We start from the raw sequence: 12,842 nt of genomic DNA on the forward strand, positions 1-12,842 counted from the left end.
TCATTCTCCTGCCTCTTGGTCTTTGAGCCAGGATTCAGTGGCTTCTTCCTCAGTTACATCAGATATCTACTCCTGTGTTCTCCATCAGAGAGGCAGTCCTTGACCACTCATTCTAAAATGGTTCCTATCTCACCCCCCCCTCACTCTGCTCCTTAATTTACTTTAATTTCCTTTTAATACACACACAAATGTGCATGAGTGCACGTACACACACACACACACACACACACACACACACATTTATTGTCTGCTATTTTCCCTTTACAATGAGAACAGCAACTTGGTTATAGTGCCAGGCACGTAGAAGACTATCAATAAATATTCATTGAAAGAAAGCATATAAATTATGCTTGAGACTGCATGTTTGTTTTTTCTCCAAGATTCATATGTTGAAACCCTAACTCCCAAATGTGACTGTATTTGGAGATAATGCTTTTACAGAAGTAATGTCAATGAGTTTGTAAGGGTAGGACCCTGACCCAGTAATATTGGCGTCCTTATAAGAAGAGACCCCAGAGAGCTCAGTCATTCTCTCCCTATGCAATATACCAAGGAAAAGCCATGGGAGGTGAGAAGGTGGCCATCTGCAAGCCAGGAAGAGAGCCCTTACCAGGCAGCAGCTCAGCTGGCACCTTGATCTTAGACTTTCCAACCTCCATAACTGTTTGAAATAAATTTCTGTTGTGTAAGCCACCCAGTCTATGATATTTTGTTATGTCAGCCCAAGAAGACTGAGACAAATGACAAAGAATACAGTATAACAGAAACAAGGAGTTTAGAAACGATCTGTGCTCCCATGGTATCACTAATCATTTCAAGATGACTAGTGTAATTGAATGATGTAATTGTGTGACCTTTAATCAATAAACAACCCTTTGCAACACCTCCCAGAATAATTGAGGCTTAAAGAGTAATCTTATCTTAACCTGAGAAGAGAATAAGTATTCAAGATGAACAAATACCTTTTACAACTTTTTTGGTGGTGATTTTTTTTAAGTCATAAATGGTTGAAGCTCAGTGGGGAAAGAATAATCCAGTCCTTAAATGCTCCTAACCCAAATGGTGCCCATGAAGGAAAAGGGATCTCTCTTCAATATTTGTTTATTTTACAACTAATAAAGGGTAAGAGGAGACCTTATAGTTGTTTTATTTTTCTCCTCAGGGTCTTAGAAATTAAGTCACTTCTGCCAGCTACTGTTTTCCCAATTAGAAATTTAGCCCTCACAAAGAATATGTTGGTAAGACAGTCCTAATGAAAAAAAAAAAATAGTCACAAACATACCAGCAAGACATAGGCAGGCAGACTACTTTAAAGTAGTTGCTGGGGATTATTGGTTACTACTTAGCAATAACATCTGAGGGTTTGGTAGAAAATTTTTTAGGAGAATGATGGACACCTAATTTCCTGAGGTACTTAAAATAGGAAGGACTAAATAAAAAACTGTATTGTGGAGATAATCTAGTTCCCAGATGGCCCTTCCATAGTTACAGCTTTTATTGTTCTCCAAGTGTGTGTGTTCTTTATTCTTTTATGAGAAAATAAAGATTTTCTTTTTCCCAGGGGCATGAAGTTTCCCTGCAGTTCAGTTGTTAAAATACACTGAATATTTTTTCTTTGTTACTTCCAGGACATTCATATTTTTTTCTGGAAGTCGTCTTAGTTCCTGTATTTTCTCTCTACATTTGAATTTCTGACTCTACACTTTAGATTTTAAGCTTCTTAGTTATATTTCTTATGATATTCCTGATAAGCTAGTTAATATGAGATTCTGTGCCATAGATTAAAGAAAAAGATTGCTAAGATTTAGTTATAACTTGTGTCTCTAACTTTGATACTTTTTTCCCCCCCTAACATTGGAAGCTTCAATAGGGTGAGATATTTCTGAAAGGAATTTGGAAATTTATTTGTAGTTCCTACAAAGAACTTGTAAATTCTGTAACCAAATTCCCATGGATTGTGCAAAAGATTCATTTCATTTTCTCATTATCGAAGTCTCAGAGTTTGAAAAATTTGTATTTTTATAGTACTATGCCTGCTGGGTTTTATTACGAAAGAAAACACTGAATGGTAAAATGACATCTTCATAAAGTCTGTCCAGATGGATTTTGTACATGTGGGCACCATATTTTTTCTTTCCATAAAAGAAGATAAGTCTTTGATTATAAGGATTCTGTCTGTTTTGCTTTCTCAATATGCAGTGCCTAATAAATTATTTTATGGTTGTAATGTATTCATTTTCCACCTATCACATGCTTTGTGAGTAGAAACTCTAGATCGTGGAATTTATTGCAGGAGTTACCTAGAATCCTGAAACCACAACGCTAGAGTGCCAATATGAGAGTCTGTATTTTACCTTGGGAGGGTATCTAAGCCTGGAGAGATGATACCCACAAATATTATTAAATATTAGTAAATTAAAATCTGATCCAGGATCTCCTACATATTCCATTATTTCCTGAAATAGAACTGGTTGCTGAGGGTGTCGAAAATCTGTTTTCTTTTAGCCTTCTTGTGCTTTGGCCTTTTACCTTATGTATGCATATCTTTCTGGCCTCACTGTCCATATTCATTATTAGGTGATGCATTATCTGTGCTTTAAAAAATTGTTATAATCATGCCGCCTCCCTCCTTAAAACGTGGCTCCCATTGCAGCTAGAATTAAATTCTTTTAGTGTAGGTGACAAGGCCCTGTAGGACTGGCTCTCTTTTTACCTCTCTCATCTCTTTTGCAAATCTCCTTCCCCTGAGTCACTAAGCTTAGTAACATTAAACAGCTTTCTGTTTCTTGAAGACAGCATGCTCATTCCTGACCCTGCACCTCTGAACTTGTAATTCCTTCAGTCTGGAATGTTCAGAGACCAGATTTTCAAATGACTGGCTCCTTTCCTCCTTATCCATTTAATTCTTCCATGTACCCCACTGGTCCCTCCTCATCACTTTAACCTGTTTTCTTTCCTTCATAGCACTTACACCACTTTTAAAAATGATATTTGGAAAAAGAAATTCCAGAGGGTGGAGCAAGATGGCTGACTGGAGACATTGGTTGCCAGATCATCTCAGAAAGAAGGAAAAGTTATAGATGAAAAAAAAAAAAAAAACAACTCAGGTGTAATTCTAAGGTGAAAGTGCCAGAACCTACTGGAGATTCTACAGGAAGAAATTGCAGAGCAGAACAAGAAGGAGCAAGATATCAGCAGAGATCAACCCCCCAAAAACCTGGAGTCCCATGGAAAGGGTAGGTGAGAGTTTTATTTCTCCTCCCCGCACACCTCTAGTAGTGTGTAGACTCTCTAGCTGTTGGAGAACTTTACCTTCACAAACCCAAAAGCTTCTGCCACCAGTGAACTGGGAGCTTCTTGAAAACAAAGCACCATTCTGCCAGTCTCCTTGAGTCTCTCCTTCACCATAGACCTGAGCCAAGGCAACAGGCACCATACTGCTTCTTCGCCCATTGTGTGCCTTTGTCCTCCCCAGGGAACTTCAGTGTTCAGTTTTCATGTCACTGGTCCCCACACAAATATTTTCCAACTCCTTATATATGAAAAAATATCCTTGTATATAAACAGAAAAAAGATATTGTTTACATGTTTATGACATGATCTCTATTAGCATGCAATAGCCATGAAATTAGGGACCCTGTCTATATTGTTCATATTTATATAATTGTTATTTAGCACAGAGCTTAGAACAAAATAGGTGCTTGCCAAATAAATATTTTAATGAAAGTATGGATGCAGTGATGGCATAAGGAGTAGTTAGTTAAAAGTATTTAATTAAGATCTGTGATCAAATCCTGGTTCTCAAGTTTCTTGGTTGCCTTAATCACTATAAGGTGATAAAATTACTGATCAATCAGGTCTGTTGTGGATATTAGTTGAAGTGACACATATTAAGTGGCTAGCACATGGCTAACATACAGCAAATGCTCAATAAATAGTATCTATAATAGTTTTTTTCTCAAACAAGAAGGGAACAGGATGGTCTACAGGCCATGTACACTCGGACTCCAAGGATATGCCAGGGGTCAAAAACCAGGAAACAAATTTTTTGATCGAGTTCAAAAGTGCAAACATCCAAAGTTCAGAATTTGAGTAAAGCAAATGAGAGCAAGAAGCAAGGAAGAAGCAAAGGGAGAAGGCTTAAGATAATTGCTACCAGTGGGATTGAAGTGACCTGAGCTCATTTTTATTGGCAGGGTTGCACATGTGAACCCTATTTGGTTTAAAACCCCCAAAGCAAGGCTAGAAACCAATTATAGCTAAAACTTACATTAATTTGTTGGTTAATTCTTGAAACTATTTTAGATATTATGTATATCTTGTTCTAAATCATTAAGAAGAGCCTAGTTTGATTATTTTGTGATAATATAAACTATCCTCTTTTGTATGTATTATCCTTCTCAATTTCATACTAAAACTTGAGGACTAGATAAACTTTATTTGATCACTTGATGGTGGTTGTTCCAAGTTAATATAGGCAGAGTGCTTAGGGAACTAGCAAATAATAGGCAAATAAAAACCCTTTTGAAAACAGTTTAATCTTTGAGGGTTTAAAAATAGGAAAGAGGAACAAAGAACAAGTATAATTATGGGGAAAAATAATCAACTTTGTTAGAATTCCTTACACATATTTATGACTTTGCTTTGCCATATTGAATTACATATGGTTAGGAGGGTCAGGATCACAAAAAGCATCTTCAGGGCTTGAGCCTCCAAGGGTTTTAATCCAGTCATCTCCAGACACATTTTAGAAAACAGGATTAAAGATTTTAGATCTCAAACTTAGGTCCCAGTTGCAAATTTTCAGCCTCAAACTCTAAATAACTTTTCCTTAAAAACTAAAACAAAGGCAAAACCCTACACAGCCAATTCTTTTCTGGAAAGGATGTGTGTGTTAGGGGCAGGGGGAAGATGTTTTATTTTCTGTTTCTATTTTTTGAAAAATCTCCAAAGTAGAGAAAATTTGGGGAATTGAAAAAAAATCATATTCTAACTCCCGATGTTATTTTATTCATTCAATATTTTTTCTATGCATTTTAAAAATAGCCTAGTAGTAATCTGCTAAGCATAGTATATGAGGGATAATCAGTTGTTTTGGCCACATATGTTTTCCAAGATAGTAGTAGTCGGGATATGTTAGGTTATTATGAGGCAACAAATAACTCTAAACTCTCAATACCTTAACAGTTTATTTCTTCCTCATACCAAGACCCAGTGTATTTGAATGAATCTTCATGGCAGTTGTTCTCTAGGTGATTTGGCAATCCAGGGTCTTTTTATCTTGTGGCTCTGCAGTCCCAATTCAAGACCTCTTTGGTTGTTGCCGTGGAGAAAGGGTACTGTATAGGCCTTTTCAGTTCTTCATCTCTGAGGAGTGATTTTCATTATTCCTGCTCACATTTCATTGGCCAGAACTAGATGCATGGTCCCACCTAACTGCAAGCGCATTGGAAAGTGAGGTTATCTATGTGCTGTGGAAGCAGTGAAGAACCTGATTTTAGTGTAGATTAGCTGTGTCTATCATTTCCTAAAGTTTATTTTTTTTAAGCAAAAGATTTAGCTCAGAGCTCAAAATTGTTCAAAATGGGGGCTTGACATGCATGTAAATTTATCACCAGTAAAATTGAATTATTGGCCACTTGAGCATAATTGGCAGCTCAAGGATTACTTAAGTATTTCCCTAAAGAAAATACATTCTATGGCAGATGTGACAGAGCCAAATACACTTTCATAATTTCATCTTACTGACATTCTTCAGCTTCTTTCAGGAAATTGGTTTTTTGCTATTTTGTCTAACCTTTCCACTTTGGCAATGGCTACTATAAGAGTAGGAAATTTGGCTGTTGTGCAGTCCGCTATGGTAGACTTGCAATGCTACCCTGAACTAAGACTATATCATGAAAAAGCTCAGCCAGACTATCAGAGTCTTATGAAATTATTGAGATATTTAACCATTTTTTTACTTACACAAATACCAATTTCTGTAGGAGTCATCCTTATAGTTAATATTAAGTATAAAAATAACTATTAATACAGTATTGACATTTCCCTTATTTTACCTATTTGCCTTGGTGCAACTCTAATTTAGGTCTTCTAGTGGTATCTTTGAGCTCATTTCATGTAAGGAATTTTATACATAGAATTTTGCTTTGTTAGCATCATTGTTTTACAAACCTCTTCAATTATGACCAAAGGTTCACAACATGACCAGTGGTTAATTTTAGTGAATTATTTAACAAGTTAATTATCCACAATTGCCTCAGAATATGTGGTTCTTCTTTTAGGTCAAGTACTCACTTTACATCTCTTAGCTGCATAACTTACGGTAATGAAAGAGACATGAAGTTTATTTTTTCCCCTTAATTGAGGTATAATTGACAAAAATAGTATATATTTAATATATACAATGTAATGATTTGATAAATGCATACATTGTGAAATAATTACCACAGTCAAGCTAATTAACACATCCATCACCTCATATAGTGACCTTTTCTTGTATTTTGGTGAGAATACTTAAGATCTACTCTCTTAGCACATTTCTAGTATACAATATAGTACTATTAATTATAGTCACCACTCTGTGCATTAGACATTAGATCCCCCAAACTTATTCAACTTATAACTGAAAATTTGTATGCTTTGACCAATATCTCTCCATTTCCTCCTCCCTCTAGCCCCTGGCAACCACCATTCTACTCTCTGCTTCAGTGAGTTTGACTTTTTATTTACTTCACACATAAATGATTTTATAAATTATTTATTTTTCAGTGTCTAGCTTATTTCATTTAGCATAATGTCCTCTTGGTTCATCCATGTTGTTACAAATGGCAGGATTTCCTTCTTTATTATGGCTGAATGATATTGCATTGTATAATATTTTACATTTTCTGTATCCATTCACCTGTCAGTAGACACTTAGATTGTTTCCATATCTTGGTTATTGTCAATAATGAACATGGGAGTGTGGGTATTTTGTTGAGATGCTGATTTTATTTCCTCTGGGCATATACCCAGAAATGGGATTGCTGGATTGCATGGTAGTTCTATTATTAATTTTTTGAAGAATCTTCATACTATTCTCCATAATGGCTGCATCAATTTACATTCTCATCAACAGTGTACAAGTCTATTTCTTCACACCCTCACCAAGACTTGTTATCACTTGTCTTTTTGACAATAGCCACCATAACAGACATAGATCATACCTTATTGTCATTTTGGTTTGCATTTTCCTGCTCATTTTACAAGGCTAGCATTACCCTTATACCAAAACCAGATAAGGACACTGTAAGATAAAACTACAGGCCAATATTCCTGATCATTTGAGGAGTCCTGCAAAAATCCTCATATACTACTAGCAAATTGAATTCAACAATACATTAGAAGAATCATGCACTATGATTAAGTAAAATCATTTATCCCTGGGCTGCAAGGACTGTTCAACAAATGCAAATTAATAAATGTGAAAAACTGTATTAACAAAATGAGGAATAAAAACCATATGATAAATGCAGAAAAAGCATTTGAAAAAATTCAACATCCTTTCATGACAAAAACTTTCAACAAATTAGGTATAGAAGGAATGTACATCAACATAACAAAGACTGGGTATATAGGCCCACAACTAACATACTTATCATCGTACTTTCAGTGCATTCTGAAGCTTTTCCACTAAGATCCAGAACAAGACAGTTTCCACTTTTGTCACTTCTATTCAACATAGTACTGGCCAGAGCAATTGGGCAAGAAAGAGAAATAGAAGGAATCCAAATAGTGAAAAAGAAGTAAAATTGTCTCTGTTTGGAGATAACATAATCTTATATGTAGAAAACCCTAAAGACTCTACAAAAATATTGTCAGAGCAATAAACAAATTTATTAAAGTTGTGGGATATAAAATCAACATAAAAATCAGTCATTTATGCTACCAGTAACTGAAAAAGAAACTGAAAAAGCAAATATCATTGCTGATTTGCTTACATTCTTTATAGATTCTAGTTATCAGCCCTTTATAGGATACATAGCATACAAATATTTTCTCCCATTCTTTAGGTTGTCTGTTTGCTCTGATGATTGTTTCCTTGGCTGTGCAGAAACTTTTTAATTTGATCAGGTCCTATGCATTTATTTTTGTTGTTGCTGTGATTGCCTCAAACTATATTACAAAACTATAGTAACGAAAACACATGGGACAGGTATAAAAACAGCCACACAGACCAATGGAGCAGAATAGAGGGGCCAGAAATAAACCCAAGTGTATATGGTTAACTCATTTTTAACGAGGATGTCAAGAATACACAATGGGGAAAGGATAGTTTCTTTAATAAATGGTGTTGGGAAAAATGAATGTCCACATTCAGAAGAATGAAATTGGACCTTTATTTTAAACCATACACAAAAATTAACTAAAAATGGATTAAAGACTTAAATATAAGACCAGAAACAATAAAACTCCTAAAAAATTAAGAAACAAGCTCTTTGACATTGCTCTTGGCAATGATTTTTTGCATATGACATCTAAAGCACAGGCAGCAAAAGCAAAAATAAACAAGTGGGAGTACAGCAAACTAAGGAGCTTCTGCACAGCAAAGGAAACAATCAACAGAAGGAAAGGGCAACCTACCAAACAGGAGAAAATACTTGAAAATCGTAGTCTGATAAGAGGTTAATACCCAAAATATATAAGGAAGTCATACAACTCAATAGCTAAATAAATAAATAAATAAATACCCCCAATTTTAAAAATGGGCAATGAGCCTGAATAGATAATTTTCCAAAGAAGACATACAAATGGCGAACAGTTACATAAAAAGGGGCTCAACATCTCTACTCATCAGGGAGTTGCACTTCATTCTTCAGTCTAACACAAATTTAGTTGCTTTAAAATAATACACCAAGGAAACAGACTGTGAAGTAAATTCTTGTTATATTTTTTAACTTGTTGCAACATCCCTGAAAAATGACACATGACCTCTTCCTCCCCAGTTTACCTCATTTCTAATAATTATGAAGATGACTGTGGTTTATTCAACATGTGCTTTGTTTCTAGCATTGTGCTTAGTGCTTCACTTACATCATCTAACTTTCCCTAATAAAACTCTATTAGGGAAATAGCATTATTATGTCTATGGATTATGGATGAGGGAAAACTTAACTAAGACCATGTATCCAGGAGGGGGATTGGAATCCAGCTGTGTCTTCTACAGACCCCTACCTAATTCATGACCACTAACCACATTACCCCTGCTCTCCTTCATTTTTTATTTCTTCTGAAAAGCAATGAAGCTCTTACAAAGGCACTCATGTAAAATCACCCTTATACTTAAGTATTGTTTCCATTTCAATAGGAGGGAAATTTCAGTAGATGGTTTTGTAAACCCGAAATATAATAGTACCATATGCTTCAGATGGTCTTGGTGAACAGAATTCTAAGTGAAAAATTGAGTTGTGGATATATCCATCTGGATTTTTATGTAATAAAAATAGGATAATAAATATTTAACCTGACTTAAATCTAGTTGTTGTGGAAACAAGGTGTCTGTTTTATTATTTTCATAATTAAAAACAAAACAATCCAGAAGATAAACTTGTTGATGGCATATTCCATAGAGTATGCCTCATAAGGTCTTGAAAATGATAAACCCTCAGTAAAGTTTTTGATGTGTGACTAGAACAGTGGTTTCGAACTAGACAATAACCAATACATTGTTTTGCTCTAAAGGCTATTTGGATGAGGTTCTCATGTCCTCAAGATACTTAATTTGCTTTCCAGTAAACTTTTAAACTTTTAAATTTTCATAACAAATTTAAAGCAAGGAATATTTTGGCTCTTAAGTTTCATATAGTTTCAGTTTCAGATAATAAAACCAGGAAGTATTTCTGAATAGTAAGCTATCTTTATTAACATAATATATGTTAGGCATATTTTCTAAAAGGCTCATAGATTCTTTAAACTTTCAGAGAGAACATGGTTTCGTATGTATTTTATGCACATAATCCTTATGAATATGATACTAATTGTACTATAGCAAATGGAAAAGAATAAAGGAAACAATGAATATCAGATTTTATATATTTGCTTTTTATAAAAATCAGTTCATAAGTGGATGAAATGTAGTGTGGTAATATCAAAACCTTTGTGGTTAAATTTACTTTTAATCATTATTACTTTATTATCTTTTGGCAGCTAGAAAATCTTTGATTGATCTTTGTGAAAAGAAATTAAACTTTAAACCTTACATACTAAAAAGAAAAAGCTGCTAAGATACACAGTGAATAAGCCTATTAACTTTAAAATTAATCAGTCAACACTAGCAAATTCACAGTTAGAAAACTGTGCTGATAATTATATAATACTTATATTATGCTCCTATTTGATTTACTCTATTTGCTAATTCCTCTGTAATAATGATTCATTATATTTTTGATAGCCTGTAATTTCTACTGCAAATATTTCAATTTTCACTCTTTACATATTTTTGGTATTATGACAGAATTTTAAAATGATACCCATACTTGAGCTGGGAGAAACAATTATACAGATACAAACAGTATGACAACTTTCAAAATGAGCAAATTGGTCCTCACCATTGAAGACAATAACCTGGAATGAAATTGTCTGGGTTCCATTTCTAGCTTTATCACTTATTAGCTACAAACATTTGTGCAATTATTTAAACTGTTTAAGCCTCAGTTTTCTTGTCTGTAAAATGAGGATAAAGTTTCTACTTCATAGCTTTCTTGTAATCTACCTTAATGCGTTTAGTGCCAGCACAGTAGCTGTCACATGGCAAGTGCTCGGTACATCTTACCTATTATTTTTATTAACATGTCAGTAATTTTTTAGAGGTAAAGGATTATTTAGTTCTTTCAAAGTTTATATAGATATGTCTATGTTGCTTATGAGGGACCCAATGAAACAAATAGCAAAATACATAAAGGATGTTTCTAATAATTATGGTTTATTGGTAGCATTTATAATAGTAGTATAAAATATTGCTTGTAATAATGAAGAGCTCCATGTATAAATTATATTTGTAATAATAAGCATAATTACAATAGATTAATAGCATAACTAGAATCGTGATGACTATTTAAGAAGTGAATCAGAAAATAGTAACATTATGTATGTATTAATATAGATTGTTTATGCCAGTATGGAATTGTGAATGTGTAAAAGTTATAAGATAGCAATCAAGAAACTTTAGTTATCTGCAAGAAGAACTGCATGTAGGGAAAACCTCCCTCAACTAGAGAAATGGGCCCTGGCTGAGAAAAAAGCTGTCTTCCCAAAGAAAATACCCTGGAATCACATGATAATAAGTCAAAAGAGGGCAGGACATTTCACTGGGAGTCAGTTTGGTGGTACTCTTCCATATCACGCAGAGTAGTGGACTATTAACATTTGACAAAGAATCTATTGAAGCAACATTGATAATTCACATGTGAGGCAGGAAGAATGCTTATGCCACACCACCATATTTTACATAAGCTGAAATCATGAAAATACAACACTACTAGGACTGTTTTGTGGAATCACAACTGAAGTATCAAGGACCTTTCATGCTTCCTCTTTTTCTGTGAGATCTTATTAGATATATTAATTGTGAACTGACCATATGCGAAGGAAAATAACTTTACCTGGAATAAATGATTTTTTTTAGGGATGAGATTTTGAGATTAATAAAGGGTAAAAGAGTAAAAAGTCGGACTTTTATCATCACAGATAACTTGTTCCAAATCTTTTTCCCTGAAAAAAAATTTACTTTGTTACAAATACATCATTTATTTGGCCACTATTTTAAATTAATTTAATCAGTTAAAATTGATGGAAGACCTTGTAAGTGCTATGAATAGGTATGAAATGATGAGATGAATCAAGCACACAGACCTTGCTCTCAAAAAGTTTATGGTCAAGACAGAAAGTTAAAAGCATAAGATTAGGCAGGAAGAGATCAGGCTATAAGAGATGGACTGTGAAGTCCATTATGCTGTAAACAGGCAAAGTTACATATAAGTGCCAGCTCTTCTGATAAGGTTCAGGATAATGGTCTCTGGGCTATTTACAGAGATAATGTAAACTCATACACTTAAACTCTTCTTACTATTATTCGTAGGAGTCATCCTTCCATCCATCCATATATCAAACATTTATAGAATGTCAACTCTGTCAGGCACCTAAGCCTATAAAAATGAGTTAACCTTTCATGGAGTTCATAGTATATAAAGGAGATATCACATTTTATTGTAGTTTATTTACTTGTCTCAGTGCTAGGACTGAAATATGTACCAGGTGTTTAGGGGTAAATGAGATGGAAGTGTAGGGTACAAACATAATAATTATTGTTGAGGTTGGCTTAAAAATTGTTATTTTAAAATACAGAATTTTAAATCTTAGGGATCATGAAATTGACTTTCTTCATTTTACACATGAAGAAATGTTCAGAGAAGATAAATGATTTGCTCAAGGTTACACAGCTTACTATTAGCAATGGAACTGAGAGTTAGATCCACCCCTGGCTATTTAAGCTCTAATCTGTTCCTTTTCTGATCAAGCCCACTGCCTTAGGATGGTTAATAGTTAATATAAATGTTTTATGTGGAGTCTGAGCCAAAGAATTGCTATTTAAAGGGAAATAAGTTAGTGATATGAGTGGCTTAATGGCAGGTACCAGATTAGAAATAGATTTACTCTGCAAAGACCAACAAAGGAATTAATGCAGCTTTATGAAGATATTGTCTTACAGATTAGGGAGTTGTCAATATTCCACATGACTCTGATGTGAATGAAAAGAGATATTTTGTAGAACATTAAAAAATGTAGAAGCTGGGAGCAATTTC

The sequence above is a fragment of the Microcebus murinus genome, chromosome 14, assembly GCF_040939455.1.
Source record: "Microcebus murinus isolate Inina chromosome 14, M.murinus_Inina_mat1.0, whole genome shotgun sequence".
Lineage (NCBI taxonomy): Eukaryota > Metazoa > Chordata > Mammalia > Primates > Cheirogaleidae > Microcebus > Microcebus murinus.